The sequence below is a fragment of the Ambystoma mexicanum genome, chromosome 6p (assembly GCF_040938575.1).
Source record: "Ambystoma mexicanum isolate Mex_15411 chromosome 6p, UKY_AmexF1_1, whole genome shotgun sequence".
NCBI classification, from domain to species: domain Eukaryota; kingdom Metazoa; phylum Chordata; class Amphibia; order Caudata; family Ambystomatidae; genus Ambystoma; species Ambystoma mexicanum.
This window is the reverse complement of record NC_090935.1, coordinates 1,387,494,837-1,387,517,423: the sequence shown is the minus strand read 5'-3', so window position 1 is coordinate 1,387,517,423 and position 22,587 is coordinate 1,387,494,837.

Here is a 22,587-nt window from a genome sequence, read left to right as displayed (position 1 = left end):
ATATCTCAGTAGGAACTACCTACACTAACATATGATCTTTTCTTTTATCACAGAGATTGAAAAAGAATGTCTGCTCCAATTGCCCATGTCATGAAAAAACTGCATACAACCACAAAACGTTAACAATAAGTATATGATAAATGGACTCACAAACACTGCTGCATAACACACTCATTCAAGCAAACATCTAACCATAGACCACAATCCAAAATGTTTACTTCCATGGGCATCCTATGCTGCAGTGCTTGTTACCAAACCCTACAATCTTAACTGCATGGCCTAGCCAAAACTTTACATACAGACTCTACAAATGAAACAGTACACAAACTTTTTAAAACATGTATCTCCCATAAGCAGCCCACATACCACAGTCAAAATGTTTGGTAGCATGGGTGCGTTATGCTGCGATAGTTGTGGCCACGGCCTAGATCTTGGGTCTCTATGTATGTTTTCGCAAACCCCCAATACTGTATCTGTTTCTTGTGATATCACATTGCCTGTGTGATATATTATGTTTTATTTACTTTTTTAATCACTTGGATTTTTAAAGCGCACTAGCAGCCAAAGGTCTACGGCACCCAAGACTCTAGGCCATGGCCACAACCATCGCAGCATAACACACCTATAGAATCAAACATCTATCAAATATCCACAACCCAAAAACATAACACATACACCTCTAGCTATCAAACCTATCCACTCTAATTAACGTTCTAAAAATAATTACAATCAATGCTCTACTAACAACTCAAAACCAACATCATACTAAAGTAAAATAGCCAGTAGGGCGCCCAGTATTTAGTATGTCCACGGACAACCACAGTGACCGCGGACACCACAACTGCATCAAGGCCTCCTGCCACCTAAACAAATACAGCATTTGACCCATCTCATACTCCCCCACCCTCCCCAAGCACTCCTACACACTAACACACTCCCCAAAATTGCATTTTTGCTCAGTTTGATGCTGCGCTGTCTGCTGATGTCTGTGGATCCAACGTGGCGGGCGCATTAAAACAATGTGATGCACATCATGCCTCATCCCAGCCAATCAGAGAACATGTTGCGTGTCCATGGACATGACGCAAGCTGATTAGCCAATCAGTGTCCTGTCTAAGGAGCGAACAGGGAAGTGTGTCCGCAGAGCGGACATAGATATCACTTATTTTCTAGACCTACTTTTTGGTAGTTTTAAAAAGAAACTACTGGACGGATTTCTGCTACTTATAACTTCACTCCCCCTGGACGAATAATCACCAAACTTTGCAGAAAAAGTATATGGGCGGCTCTGAATGTTTTCACCAAGTTGAGCGAGGTTTTGTGCCGGGGGAAAGTTATAGGAGGGGTCCCAACTTTTTTTCCCATAGACTGATTTTCACCAAATTTGCGCCAGGAGCAGGGGCTTGGGCTTTCGTGTGTTCAGTGGAAATCGGACCAGTAAATTGTTACAAAACACTGAAATGCACGTCCCAAAATAAGTGATATCTGGGTCCGCTCCACAGACCCATTTCCCTGTTCGCTCTGTGGACAGAAGTGTAATTGAATCGTAGTACGGCATGGTACGGAGCAGTTTGGATGTGGCCAGTGGTTGTCTGGAGGGAAGCGTGCTGTGTGTCAACATTTTTTGGGAAAGCCTTCATGGTGTATCGGAGGACAGTTCTGGGTCTGTCAAGGTGACTGCAGTTTTGGCGGGATGGTTTGCCTTTGCAGATATGTGGCGTCCGTCACGAACCTGGACTGTGTCGTGGTGCACTATGGAAGTGCACATTTTGGTAACATGTCGTTTGGACGATTAATCCATTTACTGATGAGGTTGCTGCACGCAGTGATGCATACTTTCACTACTGCATCACACCAAGAGAAGTGTGCGTCCATGACGGTGTAATCTGTCCCCAGCCAGCGGTCAGAAGGTGTGTTATAAACAGATTTATACGTCGGCTTATGCAGACTGCTGGCATGTTCTCCACCCACTATGAGATCATGAGGTCACAAAATATGCAGTGGTTCCGTAGAAAGGGCATTTATTAGAGCAACATTGGCAATGCCGTTTTCTACCGCACTGTTCAAGAAGCATTGACCAGAATGTTGTAAAAATATGAGGACAGGCAAACAGAAATGCATACAAAGGGAAAATACAGAAAAAATTTGCTTGCACGCAAGTAAAAAAAAAAAAAAAAAAAAAAACTTCACACATATACGCTGGAAGAGTAAATCCACTGCCTAGTTTCAATTGTTACCATCCACCACCTACCTATCCCCCCAGACCTTCAATATCATGGAAAGGTAGTGGATTATGCAGTACTTTCAGGATGGCACGTGCCACATCCTGGGTGCCCATGTGCATGTATGCAGATGGAAAAATCGTGCATACTTTCATTGAACTTTGCAGTGGACCTGCTTTGGAATGGTATGCACTGTGCATGTGTAACGGTACCTTTGAAGTGTTGCACAGCAGGTGACAGTGTTCGATGATGATGCCTTTAATGCGATTGGTGGATGCGTGTGTGTCTGTTTACCAGTAACTTAATGAGGTACAGCTGCAGAGAAGCTGCAAAGGGAAGGAGGACTATACCAGTTTTACAGGGGTGCGGGCCACGCGCTACTTTGGGAGATGCACGTGGCAAAATGTGCCCTTTACACCACCTTGCCCAATTACCATGGCAGTGTGGAACTTAGCCAATCAAGTAGAGTGGGTGTGGTAAACCGGAACGGCGGGTGAAACAGTTGTACATTCTACTCTGCGTACTGAGAGTAGCTGACATGGCAAAACATATTGTGTTGCCTGTAGGTGCGCCCTTTCTAATAGATGTGCTCATCAGTGCTCTGCAAAGAAACTTTGACAGCAATTTTGGTTTGGAAGGAGTGGACGCATTGTGGAATGCTGTGTATGAGTCCCATTTCGTCGATGTGCGTGACCTCACCAAGTTTCCAGTACTAGATGTTACTGTAATTTCTTATGGCTGCATGCATATGGGCTACCTGCCTTCCTTACATTTGTCCCATACACTAAGGAGATTGCTGGGTGTCGTGAGGATGATTTTTCCCACCGCCAAGGTGCTTCTCTCATTCACACTACCGCAAAGCGCATGGCCTACTGCTCATGGATGTTGTACCGAGCCAGACGAAGGAAGGTGTCACATCAACAGAAGCATGTACTCTTTTTTGTCCGCTCTTGGAATGTTCTTCTGCAACAGTTACTTTATTACTTGTGGACATGCAGAGTGTTTCCAAGAAAATGGCATTTTGTTGTCCTCCATTGGAAAAGCAGTTTTGTTTGCTTGTGTACAGGATGCGGTGAAGAAATAACTGAACTAATCTGCGTAGAAGAAAACTCAAAAGCTAATCAAAACAGACAAAAAAGGTGTTTTTGTAGAAGGATCTTAAAAAACACAACAAAAAAACAGACTCCTTTAAGAGTCGATCCTTACTACGAACTCCCCTTGCCCTGGATGCAAGTTATTCCCCCAGGCTGCACGCAGCACGAAAGTGACATGCAGGGATATTACGGGTGGCGGCCACGAAAATGGAACTACGGGGATTGTCCAATGAGTTGCTTTGGATGTGCAGCAATAGGAAGAGGGACTCCTGCTGCACTGGGGACCAGCCCTCAACATACTTGGGTATTTGCATGTGCCACATTCGACACTCCCCACCATGTTGGACTATGGAAATGGGACTGTAGTGATTGCCCTATAATGTGCTGCTCAGGGTGTGCATCAGAGGAACGCATGCCAATAGGAAGAAGGACTCCTCCGGCTTTGCTGGGGCGCGGCCCTGGTGGTACTTGGATAAAGTCAAGTGCCACATTCAGCGTTTGTGAGCATGCTGGCCAAAACAAATGGGACTATGGGCCTCATTACGACACTGGAGGTAACCATGCCACTTTTTGTGGCATGGCTACCCCCATTCCGGGTACCGGGCCCGGGTTCCCTGAATGGGGAAATACCACGCCATTCCGACCTTGGAGGGCCCAGTATTTCCCCATTCATCGATCCTGGACCTGGTACATCACCATTCCCATTTGAGCCCCCATAGGGCTCAATGGGAATGCGGATGATGCTAACAACGGGCCCGTGAATGACGGGCCCGTTGTTAGCATCCTGGGCTGCTCGCGGGACCCGCTCAGAAAACCAGGCGTCCTTAGCGGGTCCCGCGCGTAGTCCGCGTAATGAGGCAGTATGGGGTTAACAGGGCCAGCAGCTCTATCCGCCCTGTTAACCTCCTACTGCCAGGGTCATATTGATGCCCTATGTCCTTTGGCCAATGAGGTGCTCCCTCGCAGTGATTGGGGAAAGGCACGTGCCACATTTTGCCCTTCTCACCATGTTGGCCAATTGAAGTTGGACTATGGCCTTTGGCCAATGAGGTGCTCTGGATGTGCCTTACAGGAAAGGGAGGCATTCACTTTCCCCATTACTTTGTGCATTGCAGCTTCGCAAATATGGCAAGGCACACAGTTTTTGTCATGGATGATTACTTTATGGAAGATCTGTGCGTTTATGCCCTCCAAGAAGACTTGTCTAGCAATTTAGGTTTGGAGGGAGTGGACGTTTTGTGGAGTGGTATGAAATCATGCTGTGTCGGCAGATTGCTTCTAGAATGTCGACGTGTGGCCTCTTCGGCAACTGTACATGTGAAAGGCTTCTTTTTGGGCTCCATGCCTTGTTCTCATGAGTTCAGTTAACTGAAGATTTTGATGAAAGCAATGCATTGCATTTTTCCTACTGCCAAGGTGCTTTTCTCATGTATACTGCAGAGAATCGCCTGGCATTATTCCAATGCTTCCTGTCCACAGCCAGAGGTCGGAAGGGGTCTCACCAACGGAAGCATGTGTGACTTGTTGAGTGCTGCTGGAATATTCTCCTGTGAGAATGAAAACATTGGTCCCGATACATACATCTTTTCAAGGGAAATGGCATGTCTTTGTCAGCCAGTGGCAATGACATGTTCTTGCACAATCTACAGACTGCACTGAAGACCCTACTGTAAGATTGTGAGCTGCAGTTCAAAACACACATAAGAAAGTGTTTCTAGGGAAGCACCTTTAAAAAAATAAAAAGATTTTAAAAAACACACAAAAAAATAAAGTTTCTTTTAAGAGCCACCACACCCAATGACATGCGCTCCCCTGAATGAAAGTTATCCCCCACTGCCGCGTACGTGGAGCATGAAAAGTCCACAAATATTGCGATAGTTGCAGGGTGGCACATGGTACATATGCCCCTTTTGCAGATGACGCCCATAGAAATGGGCCTGCAGAGGCTACGGGATTGGGCAAAGAAGTTTGCGGGTGTGGTGTGTACTGCCTGACAGAGCTACACTGTGTATTTGTTCACAGAAATGTGAGGGTGCCATTATGGGTGTCTGTTTTACAAGGCACAGTGCGCAGATTTCAGGGTATGCCGATATGCATTCAGTGAAAGTGAATGATAAAACACTGTGCACTCGCTACTCATCTACCAATCTATGATGTACATATGTACTGCTATGGTACATATGTACATCATATGCTACAAGGAAGTGCCTGATTTTGGTTTCTGTGTGTCATACGCAAACATGTCGACATTATAGTTGTTCATTGTGCAGGGAACATTGCACAGCATGTTACAAGAGTTCCAGTGCCGTTTGCGATCAAGGAGGTATGTGCCTAGTTTACATGTTTCTTTTCGATCTCTTGCATAACTTTCTATCGCAGTATGCAGCTACTTATGTGGCAGCAGCATTTTCTATTTGGTCCGTCAATGGAAACAGTGCTGTACATTACAAAGAAGTGTGGTTGTGCATTTCTTTGTCATGTGCCAATGCCATACTTCACCCATGCCATTATGACCTTTCACAGCACGAGTACTTTTCCCCACGTAGAACGTTCAACTAACTGTGCCAGCTATCTCGATTTCTGCGCAACCCATCTAAATTGGCTTGGTGCCTTTCTTGCAAGTAGTGATATTTTCTTGCAGTAAGTGTTGCGCTGCAACTGTCTTCAAAACACTCTGCAACACGTAACAAAACCTATTTCTACAGAGCACTCCTTTCTAACCGACTGCATTACAGTGTTCTCCACAATGCCACGTGTCATGCCCTGCATGCGTGCATTGGCAATTCCGATGTTCATCTGTGAAAGGTGCTTTCTTTGCTTACCTCTTTTCGTTCCCCAGTGCATGTTTATTTATTATCTTGTTCTCATACACGTCACAGAAGGAAAGCCAGGAAAAGTCCAGTACAGAAGGGCCAGCACCTGCATAGATATTATAGGAGGCGTGCCGGGACACAGAATTATTGAGTGGCCATCACCTACATAGGGCGGTACTCATTGTAATGCTGCTGTAACGACCGTTGCAATGCACTTCCAAGTACCTTCCCTGTGCACAGTAGCACATTGCACTACATGTAAAATACAATGCCCTTTGTCAGGTAGGGGTCTGTAGAACAGCATTTCCTTTAGAAAAGTAGTTTTACAGCTCTGCTGCCGTAAAGGTGTGCCCCTCTTGTTGCCCGTAACAGATGTGGCAAATGCTGTACATGAAAGTACCCAATGTCATTCTTTGAAAGGCAGTAGCCAGCCCACTGCTTCTTTGTCCTTCAATTTGAGTTGTCGTCACATGCACTACAAACACTTTATGCTACGCCATTATTGTTAGCGGTACCATTCGTGGATATACATACATTGTGGAATACAAGAATGTTTACAACAACGCCAACCACTGCTTCTTCAACTATGTCACAAAGCCATTTATTCTGTGCAACCCATGCACATACAGCACTTTTCCAAACAAGTAAGCTTGTTTTCGTTCTGCATAGTCTGCTGTTTCCTTACTTGCATTTACATTCACTAGTATGTGCGTGCGGAAAGTGTATCAGCTTTGCGATTTTGCAGCCTTATTACAAACTGTCCCACTTGCTGTTACATCTTTTCTTCAACTGTCTAACCGGCAGGTGACCTGTTTGTACTTTCCGTCTCACTGCTCAGTGCACACACAATGTATCAGTTTCATGGGTCATGGAAAGGGAAGCAGCAGATAAATATAAGTAATGCCACATTTAACACGCCCACGTCACAGTGCAGAATGCTGTTATTTGTTATGCAGTGGCCGTTATACAGTTAGGAGTACTTTAGTCACACATTGCTATGTTTGCAGAGCCTCCCAATAAGTGGACAGCAATACTTTAAATGCGGTAGCATACTGCATGAATACGTAGGGTTGGCGACAGGGGCACTGTTATTAGCATACACTGTATGACCTATGCATGGGTCTAGGTGTGGAATGTAAACACGTGTGCTTCCACAACTACATACAAATGCACTTCAAGATGCAGACATGGGGACACTAATGGAGTCCTACAGACACTTGCCATGTAATTGCACATACACCAACCAGTGGAAGTCTGTATATCTTACTATACTAAAAAACCTTTCTCTTTACTGAACAAACTACTGTAAAGCAACGTTATGCTTAAAGTGCCCTACTAAAAACCTATGAACTTCACTAACACAAAACCTTGCTCAGAACAATAGTATGTATGTAAAACTGTCCTTAGCCGGCCTTTTTTACACTGAGACAAACAGAATTATTTGCATCTCTGTGGAGGAGTACACAGTACAGTTCATCCATTACTAGTGGATGGAGACACATTTATGAACTAACATAACACTCCCAGACCCAGTTTGTTCATGCCACTCAATATATGTGGTGTATAATCAGCTTTGATTACTCCCAATAGAATACTGTAACATGTGTGAACATGAAATCTATTGGTTTCTCAATAAACATAAGAGACCTGCACCAGTTTTGCCGCAATTTGAATGAACGATATCTGCCCAGGGACATTGGCAACACCTTACAAAATGGCTGCCTCCAAACACAGGGACTTGCCATTGTAAGTGAAGTAGTCAGCGCAAGAAAAGATGGCACTGAGTAACACGTTGCTTAGCAACCGATCTATTGCGCCGGAGGAGAGAACCAGACCGCTTCTGCATTCCGTAAGTAGAGGAGCTCCCCACATTCATGGTAAGCGGTTTTGACTAATTACAAATTACCAAAAAGGCTTGTTTGTCGTAGCCACAAAATGTGTAAAATCCTCTACATAAGTAGCAGGGTCCTGGGTAAACGATATCGGAATACGATTTACAGCACACGCTGCGCTGCAATAAAGACATATTATGAACTTCTCTCATGTCTCTAACCAGACATCGGAGCACTCCTCGAACGAAAGGGCACATCACTCATAGATTGCAGAGTAGTGCTGTGCTAAAAAAGGTGAAGCAACACATTGACATGCACTTGTGTATTCTAATACAAAACAACTGAGTGTGAACGCGTACACAGTACATGCTAGAGAAATACAGCATTAGTAGCTGCACGGAGAGTAGAATACAAAGAGCAAGCGCTATGGGCAATATTTATAGTCTCCAACCTGTGCAGTTAGCCTACACATGGACAATTCTTCATGCATATCGTGTTAGACTGGGAACTGACTGTGGACACAGAGAGAGAACCGTTCCTGAACACATAAAACACATCGATATATAGTGGCCAGATGTTGTTGCCATAGTAAAAATAAAAAATCCACATAATAGAACATGTTACAAGAAATATGGGTACATTGAATAGACCGCTGAACATATACAAAAACACTACTATGAATGACTAACCGATTCCTGCACTACTCTCCTTTCCTAGGGGATTTGGTCATGAACCAGTGCTCCTGAGATTTTTATTGAATTATGCGAGTTAAAAGCTAACCAGATAAAAAGAGTAAAAGCAGCCCAGATTGATCCTCATCGCATGTGGGCTCAATGTAAAATATATATATATAAAAAAATATATGAAAACACCATGTCACCATCAACTCTATATTTAGCTTATTGTGTGAAGAGTATTAATGAGAATGCTTAGAACATGCACAGTATACACAGGGGTTTGTGGGCCCTTGGGGCAGTAGGCAGAGTACTAATAGATCAATGTGATCTCAAATAACAGTTGCTGCATACTGCATATAAAAGCAATGGATGCTAAAGACACCCAGGCCAAAATAGCTGTTTGAAGTTCTCTCCCCTACTAGGTCAGGAGGTGAAGATACCACCATCTCTGATGGATAATACGATCTGAAAACGACGTACCCAAACTACAGGTCCTGAGGAAGATGACGAGAACCAGGATGTTATCGAAACCGGTCGAACCCCAGATTGTACGATATCCCTGAAGGAAATACGGGACAAGGGAATTTAAGGAATATCTTGTAGTGGAGACGACCTCCACTGCTTGATTGGCTTATTCTGCCATATTGATTTGGTGTAAAAAATATACAATATTGCAAATATTGAAAACGGAGTACCTAGTCTACAAGAGTCACCAAATGTTTTTAATTATCGTTTTTGATTTTTAATTATTTGTGTTGAACCATACTTTACCATCTGATCAGCATCACATGTACACACTCCTGTTGTTGGTGAATAAAGAAAAAATATAGCCAATGTGCCCTAAAGAGAAAGTTCCTCTAGGGAATGTCCAGGTAGGAAAAGCAGACTTGGTCCAACCATTTTAGTGGTTTGCAAATACTGGAACTGTATTGTAGACCTTCTTCTTCTTTCCTATTAGATAGGCGGTGCACCATCTCCAACCTACGGATAGTGGCACTCTATAGGGATAGGGTGTCCTTCCGCCCTAGGTATTGTTGTAGCATACACACAGATGGTAATAAGTAAACTAGCATTATTAGTATCAAACGTTAGCAAATATTGCTTTTACAAGTGTTCTTATGTGATATACCTGTTGTTGTACGTAACACTTAATCCCAATGTTTACCCATAATCAGGTTCCCTGATTGTTGTTGTGTTTAGCCCCAATAGCAACCATAAAAGGTGCCATTGATCTAGTAGCTCATATTCCTTCATCCTTCTTGAATTGATATTAATCTGGGATGATAGCACAGCAAGTTGAGTGCTTGTCTCAAACATGGGCCTGGTCTGAACAAGGTACACATTTGGATGTCACCAATGCCAACTCAGCCCTTTGTCTTTCCAACGTCAATAAAAACAGTATTGTTAAATTGGATGACAATAACACATAACTACAACACGTAAAAGCTAAAAGAACCAAGCAGAATGCACAATATGAAAGCGTGATATTCTATTGTTGTTAATGCATGTTTACATTGCAGGGGAGGGTGTCCCAGGATTTATTTCCATTGTTAAAAATGTTAAAACATATTCCACAGTAGTCAGAAAAATACTGCTTCAAATGCAATGCCTTTACGAGTAGGTTGGGCCGCCTGAGAGGCAGTGAAAACAAAGCCACCTCCTGAAATGCAAACTTCAGCAGTTAGCAGCAGAGGGAAGCAGTGGAGATAAGACTGTAGGATATTTGGTACCGCTGAGCAGAAACATCCCTAAGGTTATAAAACGTGTTGAGTAAAGTTTTCAGAAATAAAATGTGTGCATTGCAAAATAAATGGTATGTACCTCAAAATCACTTTTAAAAATGATGTTGTGAGTTAATGTAAAAGGGACACCCGTCACTCAAGATGTTTGGGTCATATTATGTGCTGCACTTTTTTAAGCACCCAGACCTTTTGGTCGAACCGGTGTCTACAGGTTAATCAATCCCTACAGGATCAGCAGCACTAGGGAAAAGAGGAGCACCTGAGGGCAGGGAGAACGAGGTGACTAAGAAATGGGCATCTCAAGAGGAGGGTCAGTCTAGTCATGTCTTATTGTGAAATTACATTTTGTATTGGGCATCTTTGGTAAAACTAGCATGATAAGTGTTATTGTGTTATTTTGAAGCAAGAATTGCACTTTTATGCAACTAGTCTATCAATTTCATATTTTGGTATGACATTGTGTATTGGGGATCTTTGATAAAGCAAGCATGGTAAGTGTTATTATGTAGCTCAACTGGCATGTTAGTGCAGCCAGTTTTTACATGTTTCCATACTTTGGCATGCATCTTTAAATGGTAAAGACAACTGGAATATGTTCTTACATGCAGATACTGCCATATATTGACAGAAGAAACATGGGCATGTTTTCTTATAGTATAATTAATGGCATTATGTGCAAATAAAACATGAGTATGCAGTCAGCATTGGAATGTATGGACCCAGTCAGTGTGAACATGTTTTATAACGGCACATATTGTGAGAAAAGCCATCATAAAAATGTGTCAGAGAAATGCTTCTGTGCAATGTTGTCGACTTGCATCTATTGGATTTTTTCATGAGTTACCCGACAAAATCAATTGTAAACTGTTTGGCTTTTTACCCAATTTTTCTAAAAAGTGTGCTCTAAAACGCACCATTTGAAACCCTTATTTTAAGAAAATCTCTGGGGGAAATCCTCAAACACCACTTCATTGGTGTGGGCTGCCTCGCTATGCTCGGTTGCTGTTGCCTATATGTGGGACAAATATAGACGCCCCTTCTGTTGAAAAATTCGCCAGCCGTCACTGATCGAATGGCTTGAATAATTCTTTGACTTTATAAGGACAGGGGGAGAAGAAAAAACACCCGTCATCAAGGACATTTTCGCCAATTTAGCCGGCAAAGAAAATAAAGAAATCCTCAAAACCATCCCAGATGGGAAAAAACATTGTACGAGGACCTTGTGAGAGCGCTGAACAGAAAACTAGTGATACAGCCCAACAGGGACTACGAAAGATATATAAGTATATTTTGTTTATTTTAATTTTTTGGCGAAAGTTTACAGAAAACACATAGGAAAGTTATGTTTTTAATCAGTACTCACAACTACCCCATGAAACTGAGGATGACTGTATCACCCGACTCAGACAGAAACTGGTACATTGCCAGTTTGCAGACGGCAAGGCCATCCGGCTACGCACCATTGAAGGTTGCACCTCATCTGCATTCCGAAAGGAGCTGCTAAAAAAGCTGCTGTAAACAGAAGAAGTGATCGAACTGACAACAGTGCCTGAGAGGGTTTTATCGAATGGGGCATCACCCACATTCTGAAGACATTTTAACAGATGCGATTTTCACAAGTTCGCAAAGCACCTGGGTTTTACACATCAGAAGATCACCTCCCTCTGGCTCGAGGCAAATTGCATGGCTGAGCGATTCATAGCGTCCATAAAAAGAACAATGCAGAAGGCCATCATCGAAAGGATGCCAATACATTGTGCGGAATGCTGCAGGAATACAGAAACACACCTCACAATGCCACATGGAAGACCCCAGGATAGCTGATGGTAGCCTATAATGCAAACAACATGTTACCCAAAGCAATGTCAGTACCAGCAGAAGTGACCCAGACGTGGCAGAAGTGGACCTCAGCGATCGAAATGCCAGAGTGAAAGAGCATGCTAAGGAGTGGACTGACTGGAAGAGGAGAGTATTCAATGAAGGAGATGAAGTCCTGGTAAAGCAGAGGATGGAGAAGAACACTGGCTGCAGATATGAAGCAGCACCTTTACGAGGGAGAGAAGTCAAGGGGACAACCCCCCCAGAACAAGAGGAAAGGGGTGACTAGAAAAGCATCATTCTTCAAACACCTCAGTCGTGACACAGAGGGACCAGAAGATTAAGAGAAGACCCAGAGCAGGACACACAAAGAGCAGTCAATGAGACAAGGAGCATAGAACATGGACTACCAGGGGAAGAGAGAGAGAGCAGTGGAAGACCGCAGACATTCCTCAAGAGACCAAGAGGACTCATTAAAGAGATGTGAGATGAACGTAAGCAGATTTGTGAGGGGGAGGTGTTTTGCGTGATGCACCGCGTTGTAGCAGAGGTCACCAATCAAGAGAGCACCCTTGTGAGAGTAACTGGAGGAGTAAACGAGGAAAATTGAGTTACGAATTAAGAGGTTAAGAACCCAGTCCTGTCTCTGGGTGATCACGTTCCATGCCTTGTGCACAATATCAAAGGCCAACACCTTGTCTTTGTTGGGTCACTTTGTCAATCCTGCCCACATAAAGTCATGCAAAACAATATTAACTGTCACTGGTTTGTAATTTCTAAATATTTGTAAGATATTACCATTTTATGATGTGCTCTACTCCTGCAACCTGACAATATATAATAATGGGGTTCAGTTACAGTGGTCCTATGTCATTTCATTGATACCTGTTTTTACGATGGTGCTTTTTTTGCTGAATTTTTGCTGTAAAAAGCTCACCGAAAGTGTGTTTTACCTCCACCTATTTTGTGTTATTCCCGACCTACGTAACCCTTTATATGCCCTTTCTCTTTCAGTTTCAGTGGTTCTATGTCATTTCATCGATACCCATTTCATGACAGTGTTTTTTCGCTGCGTTTGTGCCGAAAAAGCTCTTCGAAAGTGTGTTTTACCTCCGCCTAACCCTTTATATTACCTTTCCCACCCTCCCAAAACTTTTAAAAGTGTAAAGTGTTTTTCAGTAAAAACATCACGAAAAATGTGAAAACGGGTGTAGATGAAAGGACGTCGTATCATTCAGTGACTGTATTCAATGCACTGTACATTGAACACCTGAACCACTGAGGCAGATACGTTATTTAGACCAACAGTGAGTACACACTGGCTTTGAAAGGGAGGCAGGCATGGCATACAAGTCCTTTCAAGCACAAATGCACTCAGGTGTGCGTTATTCCTGTCACTCGTGTAGCCTCTTGTGTAGGACGTGTGTTGGGAAACTCGGAATCAACTGCTGGCAGGAGCTGTCACTTCTGTTCTCCCTGCCAACATTGACACTATTATTTCTTATTTCTGGGACCAACAAAAAGTCATGGCAAATACCTTTGTGTGAAGGTGTTTGATATAAATAAGAGGCCCCTCTCCACTGAATGATATTAAAAGACCTGTAATGATAAGTCAGGCAGGTCCTTAGGATTATAAGCAAGGTGAAGCTGGTTCAGGCCTAACTGAAAGTAGTACCTGATCTAAAGATTAAGAGATACAAAATGAACACTTTCAGGCTTTCAATGTAAGCATTGCCTGTCTGCACAATCTCAGTATATGTATTCATTTTCTTCAATGACAGGATAGCCCTACTTTGACTGTCATTCTGATTAAAGTATTATATATTCCCATTCAGTGTATATGTAATTGTAAAACTGAATTTTGGGCATAGTCCCAGAGAATCAGGAAAGAAAGACAACCTGATCATTGGGCGGCTTCCCTTTCCTGTGAATCTCCCCTACCCACTGCTGTATTTGCAACAGCAGCAGCTCCTGCAAAATCACTGTTCACCTTACGTTTCCCTCGCCAACTTGTTCAACACCAGAAAGGCTGCAGAGAAAATGGTGTAAGGGACATTAAGGTAATCTGCACGGTGCTATTGAAGAACGGCAGAACTGCAAACAGAAAAAAAGAATGACATTTCCATGATAGAGCTACAGATGTCAGAACAGCCCGTGAAGCCCTTTGCACTTAGGCCAAGATTCCAAGAGCCACCGTTACTGTCGGTGCAAGTCTGAAGAAAGATCTGATCTGTTAGTGGCAGCAACCTCTGAATGGATTCCCAACAGGTCAAGAATGAAGTTTTCCCAAAAGGGGCCATGGACAACATACAGACAAAATATCTCTTGATTCTAGACAGTAGTTTCCTGTGCAGTAGATTGGGTATCTCTCGCTTCCCCCATTGCAATATACACTAGCATAGCTTCTCTCCCTTTTCCACAGTGTGGCCTTAATAGGGTTTACAATTGGGGTACATACTCTGTATTGTCTACTCCCCATTTGCAAGTGTGTTGCTCATTTTCCAATACTGTTGTATGTGTTGTATGTGTTGTGTTGTGTAATCTCATAAAACAAAAAGAGAGGCTTGGGGTATGTTTAACAACAGCAGGAACCGACAGCAGGACATAATTCGACACTGAACAAACAAAAGTGTTACTATGGTTCTTTGTCACTCCCAGGACGGGTACTTCCACAGACCTTCAAGGAAGCCTACCAAACTCTATAGGTGAGGTGGATACTTCAGAAAACACAATGCACAACAAATCACGTTAAACTAAAAGAGTGTATATCACACTTGATTTATCGCCACTTACACATCCATTCAGTTCATAGAATTCATCAACTAACACACAATCACCCTGGGTTCTTTTAGTTTAATCTCATTTGTTGTGCATTGTGTTTTTTTAAGTATCCACCTCACCTGTATAATTTGTGTGATGCTAATCCTATGACAATTAATTGTCTGATGCATGTAAGTAAATAACACACTTGAACATGATTTGAAGATTGTGTTCGAGTTTGTTTAGTGTTGTGTTGTGTAATCGCCTCATTGACTTCACATGAACACGAAGCATGTTTCTTTTCCTGTGCACCTACACCTCAACTCTGAGGACCTGTCACTGGCTTCTTTTCACTGAATGCAAAGAGCCCTTGACATGCAGAGCTGCCGCCATATCCACGCTGGGGGTGATTTTCACAGGATTGTGCAGCCAAAGATTGTCCAGAAACAGAACGAGGAGCTGGGTGTCACTACCACTCCCTTTTGATTCCATCATCATAGTGCACCTCACTCATAAATGTATATGTGTTTTTTAACTAATGTACCTCCCCCCGTGTCATAGTGCCCCCCATACAAGGTATTGCAAGTTCAAAGTGGGAATTGAATGTTGGTGCACAGGACAACAGATGCATCACTGCCCCATTCCATTCAATAACTGCTGGTTACGCTTAAAGGGACTCATTGTGTGTACGGAAGTTGCACTTAGGTTATGTTGAAGTTGCAGGTACAAAAAGATATTCAATTAGCATGTACTCTGTGATCAAACACATCCATATGTTATGGTTCCATGTGTGTTCAGATACATACATTACTTCAAAGGCAGTTTTGTATGCAGGGTCCCATATTTCTCCCTTCCCCAATCTGTTCAGTGACCACTGCTAAGAAATGAAGGCACTAAACATCTGTATGTACTGATGCTTTATTTAACCAAGGTTGTAGGCCTAAAAACAAGCTCATTTAACATGTACTGTTTTCAAATACATGCATATACTATTGCCCATTGCATGATGAGATATGCACCTTAGTTCAAGACATTTTCGGATACAGGATAACATATTTGTTGCCGCTGCCCCCCTCTGCTCAAAAATAGCTGGCAGGGGGCCTTTCGAGCTTGGTCAGTTCCCCTTGAGCAAATGTCTTGTTTTCAGAAGCATTGTGACGCCATCTATTAGCGTAGTCTTGTTCGTGTTGTCCCTTGAAGTGCGTCCATAACATTTCAATCAGATTCGTGGTTGATGAATCAGGAGGAGCTTTGGCCACATGACATGTGTGCCACGGCTCTCCAAGTATCATGCAGCTGTGCTTGGATTTGAATGCCTTTCCTGTATTATTGGGAGTTGAGCTTTCAGTTGTCATGGGTTTAATATTTATTCACTCCTGGAATGTGCTTTCAGGAAGACTGTGTCCATTAACCCTTCACAGATGACATTAGCGGCTGGGCCATTCATGGAGATGAGACCCCAAAGAAGGACTTTAACTGGGTGCTTCATCTTTGGTTTAGTAAACAGGTGCCCGCTGATCCAAAACCTCAATATGTTGAACCATTCAAGTGCATTGGATAGCTCATCCGTGAACACTATGCAAGCCTCACATGTCTAATCACACTATTTTCTGGGCACACATGACTTCTTTTTCAAAACATAGATCATAGTAAACAGCCTAGAATGTTTCAAAACACACAATTAATGTCTGGAATATTAACAAGGTACACACAACTGCTTGCATAAATAAGGTAATGGAACTCTTTGAGGTTACAGCACTATTTAAACCTCATACCTCCCGCTGCACCAGCACTAACATACACACTTTATGTACTGTAGATAGACACCTCACATAAACACAGCACTGAACTGCAGCTAAGCACACTACCTCACTCCATAAGGGCAACTGTAGATGGAGACTCATCTTGCAGTATGCCATTTCCAACCCAGCTCTCCCCTTGAATGGAAAATGACTCGGTTTGAACTTGATTTTCACAAAGAGAGGACAACAGAGGTTTGAGCCGGGGCACAGTTCACTTATTTCCTCCCTTATGCAGGGAGTCATTGACTTCACGGGTACTTAAAAGTCTATGAATGGAAAGATAATGTTACTGTAGTGTTCACAACTATGAAAAAACCTCACAAGACATTGGCATTCCCTTGCATCCCCCTTCACCTGTTGTTGTTGTACCCCACATTGTGTTAAGTCAAGCTTCTTTTCAGCATTAAGAGAAATCCAACTGGGATTGCCTTCTGTACTTTTCACAGGCACGTTTATGAGGGCTCTGTCACATGTTTCCTGAACTCTGTTTTACCTCTCTACTTCCTCTCTGCACCTGCTCCTGCTTGACACAAGGGTGCATGCTTGTTCCTCTTCCTACCATAGATTTGACCCTTTGAGATCAGAGCTTCACCCTTAAACCCTAGCTTCATCCAAGCATGACCTCTTGTTCTTCCCTGATGTTGCTATATATGGCTTTGATATTCCCCTGTTCCTCCTCGTGAAATGTTCTGCCAGCCTCAGCCTGATGCCACAACCAATCTCCTCCTGATGGCTCCTAATGCTAACCTCTTGATGTATCAGCAAAAGGTAATGCATTCTTATGTGTTTGGTCTAGCATACAGGGCCAGGAAAAAGCCTTTAAAAGTCTGATCATCCACTTTGGATCAGTATGTCATATGTTTTTCAGAAAATATTGCACATAGAAGTTCAGAAAATATAAAGGGTGCCTGAAAATAATCTACGGTCCTCCAGGACCATGAAAACATGGACCGGTAGTAGATCGAGGATGGCAATATACTATTGATTGTATATTTACTCAAAAACTATTTTCTTTCATCACATAGTTTATGATACACAATAATATTTTCTCACACATATAAAAAAATAAATGCTCAAATTCAGTTACCCCATCACGTATACGCACTCATACATTCATACATATAACCTCTCTATCTAAGTCAATATACTGATGATGAAACCATGTATTGACTTAGATAGCACAGTTCTTATGAATGTCAACCATTTGCATTTTGGCATTTCAGTTGCCTCATCCGATTCCCATAATACATCCTTGTGAAAGGTCAGATCAAGGAGTGTGTTAAGACATAGCCAAAATGAAATGGGTATAACAAATGCCTCTAGGAAGCATAATCATGTTTTTCAAAAAACGCCTTGCCACAGTGCACAATGATATTTTTGGGGTATGACCCCATAATTCTGCCCCATGCAGAATTGCAGTATAGGCCTGTGTAGATCTGTACAGTGGGTATGACCACCCTCCCACCAGCTCTGGCTGCAAAGCTGAGTGTGGCTCCCGAACTTTGTGAGAGTATACACTTACTACCCGCCATTTGGTCTGCCCAAGTTCCTTTTGAAGATACTCTCAGGCCCACTTTGATTATGTCGTCATTAAAACCACATCATTAGCATAAAGTAAAATGCCCACCTTGGTATCTCCAATTTAAGGTGCAGCACATTCATGGTCCTGGATGAGCAATGTGAAACCATGTATATGTACAATATACACGACGAGTGTGCCAAACACACACTTGCCTGACTCCCTTGACCATACTGAATGCCTCCCTGCGTTTACCATTAAAACCTTACCTCAGTTTTGCTGTGTTGTGTTTATATAATTGAACCAGAGCTAGAAGGGGGGAGGACTGATTGTCCTTTAGTATTTGCTACAAGATAGCCCAGTCCACAGTATCAAAAGCGGTTTTCAAGTCAACACAAACCAGACACAAGGAAACTTTCTTTTGGATGGTGATTTTTTGTAATAGGGCAGTTGATAAAAACAATGATCCATTGTGCCTTTATTCATTTTAAAACCTCCTTGCAGATTGCATACTGGGCAGGATACAGCTACCCAATCTTCAAGCCTTTTGAGGAGCATTTTACTGTACACTTCAGCAAGAGAATCATTAAGGGATAAAGAGCAATACTTACCTGGATTACTTCTAACTACCTTTTTAAAAATAGGTTCAATTACAGATGTAGTGCAAGAACGGGCAAAGTGTGTGAATGATTATTATAGTGAAACATCAGGGTTAAAAAATGGATCCATACCATACATTCATTCTGAAAGAAATCTATAGGCTTTGGCCAGTGCCAGTCACCATTCCCCCTGTCTAAGATATTAAGTCATCTGATACTTCAACATCTGTGAAAACAACAGCCACTAGCTGAGACTCTTTGGGATTGTAGCCTCATAAATTGCTTGGAAAAGCTTAAACTAGATATTAGGTGGAATGTTAGCAGCCTCAGACCCTTGTTCATGTCCCAGTTGGCCTTTGGCCACAATGGCCCAAAAGGCTTGCTGGTCTTTTGCAATTAATGCAGACATCAAAGAACACCACATTTGCAATAGGTGACCTGTAGCTGGATCTCAATGTTGACACTTTGGTGGGATTAGGTCAGGTCAGATGAGGGCATCAATGCCTTGTGAACGGCCTTTTAGTTTGTCTACATACTTGATCGTACCAATTATACATTTTTTTAACAGTGGTTTGAAACATTCCCATCTACTGTTACAAAAAGGATTAAAAATGTGTGACTTATACGTGGGTTCAATATTAATTGTGTCAGTGGCAATTTAATGAGTAAAAGTCTCTTCAACAGTAATGACTTACTGGCAATTGTCTGGTAAAGTTACATCCACATTGATTGTGTTCCATTTTAATCTCTTGCAGTAAGTGGCTGCTTTGTCTGTTTAGAGTAAGTCGACCACTTTTGAATCAATATAGGTCACAGACCTTCCTTTTCTAAATGTAGGCTTTGTCGCCTGAACGCCCTTAGTCCGGCCATCTACTGCACAAAAGCATATTGTATTATACATATACCCAGCTGTGGGGATGCTGAGATTCCAGGCTGTCCCAGGCACTCCTCTTGTTGGCAAGCAGCACAGAGCATGGGCTCATACTGAGTATCAACTGATGGTAAGCAGAGTAAAAGATATGAAGGATTGCCATCTGGTAGGGTGTGGCAGCCCAAGCTTTTTTGAATTGTATTAAATAATACAATGATGCAAGTAATCCATTTTTAGAAAGGGTAGTCTGCTAATCAGATCCCCTTTCACCAAGTTCCATGCCAAAAGCATTAGGAGCACTTGTGCCCTGCTGCATCAGCCTTCTGACGCTGCAGCATCTGCTCTCCAGTCACACAGGGAAGGTTCAACACTCACATGTGCCTTCCTGACAGCTTCTGTGACTCAAACATCACTGCAGACAGAGACTGCATTTAACTTCTGCACCTCCGTTCCCAAACCTAATAATTGTAAGCCTATCCATGTAATTGTTGAAGCATACTCTCTATGAATAGGCCAGACCTGGTTTTGGGAGCTTGACCGATAGTGAACACAATTATTAAAGCCACATCATATGGGTATCATAAAATTGTCAAACCCTATGAGCCAGGTCAGCTATGGAAAAGCTATGTGTGGAGGAAGTATAGCTCAGAGGCCACACATGTGTCTATGAAGCAAAACAAAACAGCTCAACACAGGATCAAATACTGATCCCACGTTTAGAAACCACTCACTGGTATTAAGCGCGTTATAAAAGAACAATTATTATTATGTGGTTGCATGGCTAGACGGGTTGTGTCTGATTCAGCAGGTGAGACAAATGACAGGATGTCAGTCCTCATTTGATTCTTTGGGAGGGCAGGTAGTACCTCCTCTGCAGCTCACACAGTGTCAGCAGTAGAATCCTAGGGAACGGTGCTTCAAAGGAGACAGTACTTGATAAGACTTCAGCTTGAAAGACTAAAGGGTCTCTGAAACCACAGTCCTGGAAACAGAGTGAGTTTAGAGTATTCAGAAAGGGCAAATGGGACTGGAAAAAGAGTTCCTCCATCATGCTTTCTGTGGGCTTCTATTTCTTTTCTGTCTTCTCCAATTCATGAAGAACAGAACACTTTGGGTATTATGTAACAAGGTGAAGGTCACTTTTCACTGCAAGGGTGATTGGGCCATCTAAGGCATACTTGCCGTTATCAAATACCCTGTGTTCTTTAACCATTACAAGGAAGTGTTCTCTCCCTTCTTCCTTGGACACTGTTGGGAGTGCAGTCCTTTGTAAAGTCCTATGCCAGAGGTGAAAACAGGTGTTACAAGAGTTAGAGGAGTTCTGTCCTCTAGCCATCACCAGGGAACATTGTGGGTGAACTTGCTATTGCACCAAGACCTACCACTCTGCCCACGTGCACTGCAAACTGGGTTCTTACTGGATGTAAAGGACCTGGCAGGTACCAGCTACCAGCTAAACTTCATGGATTGGGAGTGAAGAATTCAAAGACTCATGTTGCCCTAGAGCCCCTGAATTGGTACATACCTCCTGAATTGGACTCCTGCATTGAACCACACCGAGCTTTGACTTAAACCTGACTCGATGCTGACTCGCCGCCTGGAACAACATGACTTGTCAAACTCAAAACTGGTTCGGCCCACAAGAACAGAACAGAGAAGTCATATTTAACACCGTCTAACCATCTAGAACAGATCAAGGTATTTTGGGGAGTGCTTACTACCCAGATCCACCTTTTGGCGCCATAGTGACTGCTGAGACACCATTTGTACCTTTTTCATACAAGACATATCCTTTTAAGTGACAATGTTGCAATTTCTTGCCATTCAGCCCTACTACAATTACCGAGTGGGCTCCCATCTCTATGTTCTGCATTCTTCTGTGTTACCTCCACAGTGGTGGATTTTCTATAGTGTGTTTCGACTTAGTTAATTGCATATTGGTGCGTTTGATTAAAGTATCACTACTTCAACACATATGCAGAATGTATATGTGTGTTATAAAATGTCAAACATATTAAACACGTATCCATCACTTATACCTTTCTAGATATTTAGATATTGAAACCTGAAAATGGAAAATATGAGTACTACAAAATAGACACTCTAATTTACATAGATGGATGTTACATTTTGAAATAACTAACACAGGAATATAACCTCAATATGGATAAAGTGTGTATTTAAGAATACACAATTTTACTTTCTAGTATGTGAACTTATAAGGAAACAAATAATACTGTGGAACACGGGGCCACAGTTAAGTTTGCCTTGCTCCCAACACTTACAGAATTTTCTGAGATTCTCTTACCTTAAGTGGCTTCAAACAAAGTTTTTTCACTGAATTTGCAGATTTCTGTTGCTATGTTTTGTTTTGCTTTTATGCATAGCAACTAAGGGTTCTCATTGAATTTCATTGTGTTTTTTACACTATAGTTTGGAAATTGTAAATATGGTTGTATTGGTTAATCAGTTTTGGAAATATGTCAAAGTATTGTTTATTAAATTCTATACAATGTTCTATGTTACTTCCCTAATGTTCTTCCCGTCAAGGTTTCTATGCCCCCCCACCCTGGACCTTTAGAACTGCCACCAAAACAGTAAAAATAGAATAAAAATAAAACACCAACAGCACAAATCCGTGTACGCTCCATTAATACTTCCTTTATGCATTGTGTGTACAAAAAAACATTATTTGTCTTTACATTTTTTATTCCCACAATATCTAACAGTATCTTCCATTACCACGATAATGAAAATATATCCTTAAACATTTTTGTATGCCTCATGTTTCATACACAACCTAACTCCCTACCCTTACCTCAACTCTATTCTCATCAC